The following is a 10,035-nucleotide window of genomic DNA, read 5'->3' as shown; positions in this document are numbered from 1 at the left end:
CAAGCCCACGCTGGCTGCTTACGGGTTCATCCCCTCCAACTGGCGGCCAACTCTTCCAGCAGCGCCACCTGCGCCTTTCTCTGCAATCCTGAGCCTTCTCAATATGGCCCCTCTGGCTCTTCAAACTTCTTCACAGGCCCCTCAACTGCATACCTGGCTGCCTTTGTCCTCAGCCCCTGGCGGCCTCAACACACAACGCCACCGCGTGGCCTTCTCCCCTTGACCATAAGCCCCCTGCGCTCTCCAAAACCAGCGCTACACCTCCGGGCCTGCACGCCTTGCCCCCCACCTATGCAGCCGCTAGCTCCCCGTCTGGTCTTGCCTTCCTCGGCCTCTTCATGCACTTGTAACGCGACCCTGTAGCCATGCAAGCCATCTGGTGACCTTCCCCTGCAGCGCTGCCTGTCGACTACAGCTTGCAACCCGTTTTTTCCTTTTTGTTTCTTGTTAATAGCTTTAAAAAAAGCTTCGGGCTTGGCCCCCTTGCACACACCAAACATAGCTACCTTCGGTCGTGTTGCGAGTGAATGCACATACCAGAGTATACCAACTGAAAGCAACCACATTGCTTGTTGACGAACATCAAGCCTTTAGTACCTAGCATAAAACGAACCCCACAATTGTCATGCTTCCATTAGAGGTTCCCAACACGCCCATCATGATTGTTTATTCCTTCGAGCTCGATGCGATATCCAATTGATGAATGGCAAAGCACCTTCACCCGAGCACATGAAAAACTTTGAAGCGCTGATCTTGACCACCCATTCAACATAAATACCACAACTGCACCACCTTGAAGCTTCTTGACTCATATAGCTCAAAACCCACGACTTTACCTCCAAAGGACCGCACTTGGCATGCATACCACTATGAGGCCTGCTCCAAAATGCAGTTGAGACCTACCAATGTCTGATACCATCATCCTGCTTAATACCAGCCACCTGCTATGCTGGCTTCTCCCTGTGACAACCAAAATTGGCTGCACCATCGTGCTGAACCTTTGTCGTGTTGGTCTTGGACCATAAGAATCTCGCCACTTTCCGATCCTTTTGAGTGCGCTATCCGAGGCCGCAAAAAAGGCAGAAAACACATGTCAATCTCTTCATTAACACTAGCTTTCAATTTAGTCCTACTATATCTTGTTGACCAAGAACCCAATTAATGCGCCTTTGATTTGTGCTAGCTTCGCATGATGCACACTACCACCGAGAACCTTGGAGAGGCCGAAATGTTGTCAGATGGCACATCCTCTTCAGATGGCCTTAACTTGCTAACCAGAGCTCCAATTTGCAATCCGAGAAGACAGGCATGCTCCACAACTCGAGCACTACACATGTATCACTGACACTTATGTGGCCACCTGTCCCCGGTTGCTCTGTCCATCGTGGATCTGCAACACCTTCTAACTTTGAACTGCAATATCTTGAGCACCGGGGCTCCGTTTGATGAGCCGTTTAGACTGACTTCTAGAGCACACTGAACACTACATTCCATAGCATTGACTTGGCATTTTGGGCACCTTCATCTACTATCCCAATTGAGTCCTCTTTGAGCCTTCTTGGCCTAAAAGGCCGCTTTAGTCATACTTTTTCGCTACCCTTTGGCTGTCCAGGTCTTTGGCACCTGCCCTAGCCTTCTACATTGCACCTGTCTACTGCCTTTGATGGGCATAGACCATCTCCTAGCTCGGACCAACTTTGCCTGCACCAACGTCTTATGGCCATGCAAGAGAAGCTCCGACAAGTTTGGTTGACACCGCTTCGATACGACGTCGTTTGGCCAATAAAATTTGTGTGTTTGGAGAATAAATCATTTACATGAACCTTTGAGTTATAGAACTTAAAAAAATTTAAATAGAAATAAATATTACCTCTCTGTCCGTACTAGAGATGTCCATCACTTGAAGAGTTACAAGTTTCTTGTTTTTCCTAGCATCTTCACAATTGCTAACCACCACGAATTTGCTATCCTATTGCTAACCACCACAAACTTGCTAATCACACAATTGCTAACCACGAAGTTGCTATGCACAAAATTGCTAACCACGAAATTGCTATACACAAAATTTCTAGCCGCACTGAATGTTGTCCACAAAATGTAAGCCTCATTGTTTTTTTCAAACTCTCTCTCGCTTCTTAACCATCAATTTAATTTTTAAAGCACAAGCTTCCCATTTTAGTTGGCATGGCTTTAAGATTGTACCCCGCTACCCCTCTATGGAACACAACCCCTCTCGCAAGCAACATGGATGTTGTAGAGTCTCTTGTCACAACCATTGGCTTCTCCGTAGCATAGTTGGCATGGCGGAGATTGTCGTATCATTTGTAAGAGCCCTTGAACAAAGATGTGGGTGCAACTAGAGAAACTAAGGCACTATTAAAAGCATGGTACAAAGATAGAGAAGCGCTATTTTTGTAGGGAGAAAGAGAGAGGTGTCACGGACGCGAGAGAGAGAGAGAGAGAGAGAGAGAGAGAGAGAAGTGAGAGTCTCTCTCTCACTTCTCTCTCTCTCTCTCTCTCTCTCTCTCTCTCACACACACACACACACACACACACCCCCACACACACACATCATTATCACTCTTTTTCTCAACAAAATGCACCTCATAAATTTTGGATGCTCACAAGTCAATTCTAAACTACCAGTATGTGGACCTATGGGCATGGTTGCGGTAGAGATAACTTGTTCAAAATTGAAAGTCCATAACACTTTTTTTTTTGCTGCACATGTGACCCGCTCTCTCTACCTCTCTTTATTTATGCATGTTTGGCATGCGCTGTCTGGGTTGGGCATTGTGCATTGGGGCTTCTCCTCAGGCAGACTAAGAGATTCTCATCATGGAGGTGTTGAACAACTTATGCTGCGCAAATTTGTGGCAAGAGCAATTGAACCATGAGGTGCTCACCTTCTTCAAGTGCACGATAGGTTTCTCTGATTGGGTCTTGCACAAAGCATCCTACATCTTCTCCTCCCTATATGAATCCACGTGGTTTCAGTTTTCTTCATCAAGGACATCCCAGTAGAGTTACATTGTCTAACCCACAATATAGAAGATATGCAGGATGTTTGCAAAGATGGGACCTAACTAAAAAACTCCGCCAACAAAAAGAAAAGTACTCCATTATTTAGGTATGTATGTGCGTGCACACACATACATGCATGTATGCATGCATGCACACATACATATTTGACCATTGATCGAACATGCATTCCTCTCTCTTTCCCCATCCCCCTTTGCCTGCACACAGGAGCTTTTTTCCATACATGCATGTACACATACATATTTGACCATTGACCGAACGTGCATTCCTCTTTCTCCCGTGCCCCTTTGCCTTCACACAAAGGCTTTTTTCTTGATTTTTTTGTGTCTCATGCTAGAGCATAGGACTATATAAACAAAGGCTTTTTTTTTCTTGTAAATACTTTAAAGAAAAAACAAAAGGCCTTTGTTAACATTTAAAATTTGAATCAACATAGATATATACAAAGTTACAATACGCACACACATATACAAAGTTCATACTCTCCTAAATTTCCATTATCCCTGGTTCTATCCCATCATAGCAACACACCATTCAAATTTCATCTCTCTCTCTCTCTCTCTCTCTCTCTCTCTCTCTCTCTCTCTCTTCCTTCTCACACATGCATGTCTACACACACACATCACATTAAAAAGGAAACATCATTTTTTTCACTATTAAAATGATTGTGTATAATTCATAAAGAAAGATATATCTTTTTATTAACAATTCAAGATTTTGAAGCTTTGGCAAAAGCTAGTCACACTTTCCCTATGTAGGCGTGGACATAAATTGATAATCTCTCTCTCTCTCTCTCTCTCTCTCTCTCTCTCTCTCAATTCGTGCATAAAATAAGTGCAAGAGCAGGTCTCACACACATGTGCCACCCTCTGCCAGTGCCCCTCCCCTTCGCATACTCCTTGCTTGCTTGCACTTTGTTTTCTACAGCTACATAGAGGTTTTTGCCCCCCATTCTCTCATTTGCAATATTCTCTTCTCTAATTCCTAGATGTTAAAGAAACCTCTTTGCTAGCCCTCAATTTCTTGGAAATAGTAGGCATTCACTGTTGCACTCAGCTGCTAGTAGAGGGTTGATGATAGGCACATTGCAGATTTACTAGCCCAAACGAGCTGCTCTCAACAAGCGGGTGAGTTTGGGGATACACATGTGGTAGGGACATGTCCAATATATGCAGCAAGTCTCACACATCCGCACACATGGATAAACCCTAAAAGCCACCTCTTCCCTCCTCTCGTGTGTAGGCTACAACATGTCTAACACACATGCCCTCTTTATTCTCCACACACACATACACTTGTTACACACACCAGAGAGTGTAATTATTTATTTCCCCCTCTCTCTCTCTCTCTCTCTCTCTCTCTCTCACACACACACACACACACTCACACACACACACACACACACACACACACACACATGCATGCATGAATACCCCTCAAAAGACCTTGCTCCCCTCTCTCTCTCTCTCCAAAAATTAAAAGCAGAAAAGAAATGGAGATGTATATTGTTTGTAAAAATAATGTGGGAAAGCAATAAGAGTCTTACCTTGAGGCTTGATCTCTTCGATCTTCAAAAGAATCTTTATTTGCCCATCGAAATACGTGCGTATACACACACACACACACACACACACACACATATATATATATATATATATATATATATATATATATATATATATATATGCTTGATATATTTCTAGCCAAGACTATGGAGAGAGACTAAGACTAGAAACACATAACAAAGATTATATATTTGATATCTCATAACCAAATATGTAAGGTTGTTGCAAAGGAAAAGTGATTTGGATATTGTTGGAGTGCGGTTATGTTTGTTGCCAAGGAATGTATTGGAATGTGCATGCAGTCTTATCAAACCTTAATCCCCACAATGCTATGGAATCTATACTCAATAAGATCTTTAATGTTCATGTGTGTGCGCCACAAAAGGAAGAGTAGATCATTGATTTGAAGCATTGTTAGCAACAAGCTAACACGAATACCATTTTTTGGAGTTTTCTTTGAAAAACATTTATTATCTTGATAAATCGAGAATATTATAACTTCTACTTTTTCGGATAAACTCTGTAATTAATGAGCTGGGGCTACAAGCTTCCAGATCGTATTAGTCAGTCATCACCCATCTTTGGTAGAACTCCAGATTATTAGTTTTGACCACCCAAAAACCTTGGCTAAGGTATAAAAGTCAATTTTTGTAAGTTTTTTATAAGCTTTGGATAAGAAATACACAGCGTGAGCTAACGGCGCTCACTTCTCTCCTTCTTGTACTTCCTATTCCCTCTTCGGTTGTCACATTGCGATTGTCTTTGTTGCATTGCAACCGTAGGTAAGAGCTCTACGCATTAACGTAATCCATCACAGTATTTCGTAGCTTTTGGTGTCGCTTTCATCATAACTAGGAATTTACATGTTCAAATAAAAAATTAAGCATAGGCGGGATATTGGGGCATCATTGCTAAGCATTTAGATGCATTCTGGGTCGAAAACGACTAGGTCAAAAATCCACTGCTGTTAATAATCGTGATTTTGAAACTTGACCTAAAGTGGAGTTTGAAACCATAGGCATGTGTGCTTAAGTCTTTTAAACTTGTCCTAGAATTTTTGTTACTTTTGGATGCCATTTGATACTGTAACTGATGTGATTTGCTTACTGATGAGCGATTGGCTTCTGGTGATTTCAGTCACTTGAGTGTAGCTTGAGTTAGATGTGAGTTGTTAGTTGTTTTCCGACAGATTGACAACCTCTTGTAGCCTCTAAATATTCTAGTCGAGTCAGCTTCGTCCCATGGTTTGACAAATTAATCATGGTTCTCACTAATACTGCAATAAGATAGAATGATGAGGTTAGACATGTGTCCCACATTTGGCGCCACTGTCGGGGATCGAAGAGACCTAAACTAGGGAAAAATACGAGCATCTTGTGTAGTTGTCCTTTAACTTCCTTTAGGTTCACTTAGAGTTCAAAACTTTCTTTTAGAAACCGCATAGCTTAAGATGGTCGTCTTTTGCTGTGTAGAGGTAGCTTGGAAGTTATCGTACTTGCTGAGTACCTTTAGAATTGTAGGACTGTAGATTTAGATTAGGATTTGGAGAATGATTGGTAGACGAGATAAATCTTACAGTCAAGGCTCTAAAAAACATAAAAAAACATAAGAAAACGAGTGTTTGTGGACACTTTCCACAACCCCATTGCATGAGAATCTAGGAGTAGGGTAAGTAGGATCTGAGGTGGATTTCAGAACATTGCTCTCTCTGAAAGAATCAAGTGTGAGTTGTTATTGGAAGTTACAGAATTTCAGATCTACGGCTAGAAATAGCTCAAAAAGACTTGAATCCACTCAATTCGACTAGAGAGTAAGCCTAAGAGTTGTCTGAACTAGTGGGTAAGTTCAAAGACACTTCGAGGTAAAAAATTCTAAGAGTTGGCCAAAACTCAAACTATATACTTTTTCTTGATATTTTAAGCCAAATTAAGTTTTGACTTGATTCATAGGCTTAAAAGAGCTCATATAAAGATTGTTTTTGAGAAAATTGCAAAAAAGTGCTCATTTTAAGCTTAGAGTTAGTAATCGCGATTAACTTTCTGCTCTAAATTGGCCAAGGTTCATACCATTGACTCATTGCATGTGTAGAAAAAACGTTTGTAAAGGCCCAAGAGATTTGGATCACTAAACTGGTAAAAAACTGGGTAAAAACTAAAGTTTGTATTGACTTTTTGAATTTTGAGTATAAATTGGGGAGAAATTTATCCAAACTTGTTGAAATTTGTTTCATAGACTTATGTTGATGTGATAAACATGTGTACATGCTTAGTTGACCAAAAATTTATCAGAAGTAAATAATCACAATTATTTACATCTGCCCTATTTTTCAACTCTTTTGACCAAGTCTGCATACCACTAGTTTCACCATGTTGTAATAAGCCCACAAACCAAATTTGGTAACATCTGGATCACTGGATTAAAATTTATGACTAAAATTGTAAAGTTAGTCGACGGACAGATAATTGATAACCATTTGACCAAAAATCGTCCAAACTTGATAAAAAATGGCTAGTGACCTTAACTTAAGTTGAAGCAAAAACTTACAAAAATCTAGCTGGAGTAAATAATCGCGATTATTTATGTCTGCTTCAAAACTTGATGATTTTGAAAATTTGAGTATACCACAAGGTCACCCACATCAAGTAGACCTCACAAATCAATTTTGGTGAAATTTGGATCCCAAAAATGAGACTTAAGCCAGATTCTCAAAATCAGAGTCTGCGAACACCAAACAATTGATAAACTTGATTAGATTTTGTCCAAACTTGTTGAAACTTGTCCAGGGACTTTAACAAGTTGTATACTTGCCAAACCAATCAAAAAAGTGAAAAAAACTGACAAAAGTAAATAATCGTGATTATTTACTTCTGCTATCCAGAGACATCAAATTTGACTTTTGAACTTATACAGTGATAGACCAACATAATATAAAGCCACTGGGAAATTTTGGGCTCTATCGGATCAAAATTGATACATGTACACTCAATTTACATATTGCAGATTAGACCTTTGATTTTTCGCTAAAGTCGAATTTGAAATTCAAATTTTGACTCTCATAGCTCGAATTGAAGTGATACATAGAGATCAATCACAAGAATATCAGAAACTCTACTGTCTTTATAGAAGAATAGCTAACTTGATCCAATTTGTAGAGGAATCAGGTTGCAGACGAGGAATCAGTGGCTTGACAGAAAGTTGCAATTGAATCAAGTGGAAATTGACGACAAGTCAATCCAAAGGTGAGTACTCTATCCAGGGCTTCATAAGTCTATATGAACCTTAGATTGGGTCGAGTACTAGGAAATCAGGGCATACTCGGAGAAACCTCCAGTAGAGTATCTACTGAAGAAAGTGTGAATCAAGGCAATTCCTTGCACACAATTCCTGAAGAAGCCTCAGACACTTTTTCAGATTCAACATCCAAAATGTCTTCTTACTCGACTCACTTGGAAACCGGAACGACAGTGCGCTATAAGCATATGCTATCCTTTTACAAGACTAACCGTCATGGAGCCCAAGTTTACTTGAACCCTAACGAGGAGTATGCTATTCGCATTGACGACCATGGTATTGAGTTCGAAGAAGAGATTAGGGCAAAGAAACAAGGAAAAATGTACATGGATCAAAACGGAACTCAGTATTTACAAGTCCAAAACCATGACATGATAGACAAATGGGGGTTAGAAGTAAACACCATAATCCCAGATATGTCAGCAAAAGAAGGACCACCAACTTTAGAATTCGAGGGATACGATCAAGTAGACTTGAGGCCTTTGAAACGGCTTAGTACGGATAATCCTAGGATCGGAGTCTATTGTTGGAAAGATAGAAACATAAAAGATCTTCTGTGGACTTTTCATGCCAAACCAGGATAATTAATGGCCATGAAGATCATCTATATCTTCAAGATCAAAGATAAGGGATCAGCAGACCTACCAACCTACCTGTTTAGGGATTGTTATAACAACAACTTTGTTATGATGACTCCTGAGGAGGTAGAACAAACCAAATACCAAGGGTATTTCATACGGGGTTGGATATTGGAGCAAGGACCAGAAACAATTCCAAGAGATGAACACCGTGAGCGATCATCTGAGAGTAATGTGAGAAAACCAGAAACCACCTCATCACGTAGAAAACCGGGTGACACTAAGGCCAGTCCAGGGCTACATGAGTCAGTATTTTCAACAGACTGGTTTGAAGGACTCGAAACAGGACCAACTCCCAGAAGACCTGGAGTTGAACCAAACAGACACATCAGACTAGCTGATTTTCGATAATGGGTCAAAAAATACAGTGGATCAGGGGATCCATACAACCACTTAGCAAGCTTTAAGCAAGTGCTAAGAGCCAAGCGTATATTCGATTTCCATACTCAATTCGAGGGGTTTGGAATAACATTAGAATGAAAACCTTTGACATGGTTCCAAAATACTCCACCAAGGTCAATCATGGACTTGAACACGTTAGCTCAAGGATTTGTAGCTGCTTGTTCTAAAACAGGGATCAAACATGATACGGTAGCTCAAACCTACAGCTTTAAACAGAAACATGGTGATTCTGTTAGGGATTATGCAACTCGGATGAAACAATACATTGCCAGATGTCCATAGATGGAGATACCTGCAGAAAAACGATTTGTATCTTTGTTTCTTGAGAGACTGCTAAACAAAGAGCTTCATGTTATACTCTATAGTGAAAAGCATAAAACCCTAGAAGCGTGTGTGTCTGATGCTATTGACCTAGGAGACAATTGTGATATTTTCAACGAAGAAGATGTCCCTAAGGATAACCAAAGCAAGAAGACAGCATCCACAAAACCAGCACAAGTGGGAACGGCTACTACTACGGCACCACTCTCAGCCATAGAAAATATGCTAAAAAGGATGAACGACATGATGAACAATATGCAAAAAGCACCTATAAGAGGACCAGGACAAGGGATACCCCCACAGGGACAACCAATTAGGCCACACAAATGGTGTGCAATCGAGGGTAAATGGACTAACCATGAGACCCATGAGTGCTACTTTAGACCAAAGTATGATGGGAATGTTCAGTACGTGCCCATGAGGCCATAAGGACGACCCATGTATAGATATCAGCCTAATATGGCCCAAGCTTAAAGACCACCAATGGGTATGGAAAGACCTCAACCTATGTAAGGACAACAACCTCGGTATCCAAGACATAATGCAGTGCCTGTAAAGTACATACACTCTGAAGGAGTCATAGATGAACAAGCATTAGTGCCTGTTACACCCTATGCAGAGCCTAGTCCATCTACAGTAATGGTAGAAGGAGATTGGTATAATCCACATCCAGCACCAATGGAAGAGACCGTGACTTACGCTCCACCAGAGCTCGCACCAATGTATTATGTAGCTAATCAAGTTGTCAGACCTCCCATGGGAAAACCCATGATGAA

Source organism: Adiantum capillus-veneris, chromosome 10 (genome assembly GCF_014529385.1).
Source record: "Adiantum capillus-veneris isolate H3 chromosome 10, ASM1452938v2, whole genome shotgun sequence".
Lineage (NCBI taxonomy): Eukaryota > Viridiplantae > Streptophyta > Polypodiopsida > Polypodiales > Pteridaceae > Adiantum > Adiantum capillus-veneris.
The sequence above is the reverse complement of the archived record's forward strand: the minus strand, read 5'-3'. Positions refer to the sequence as shown.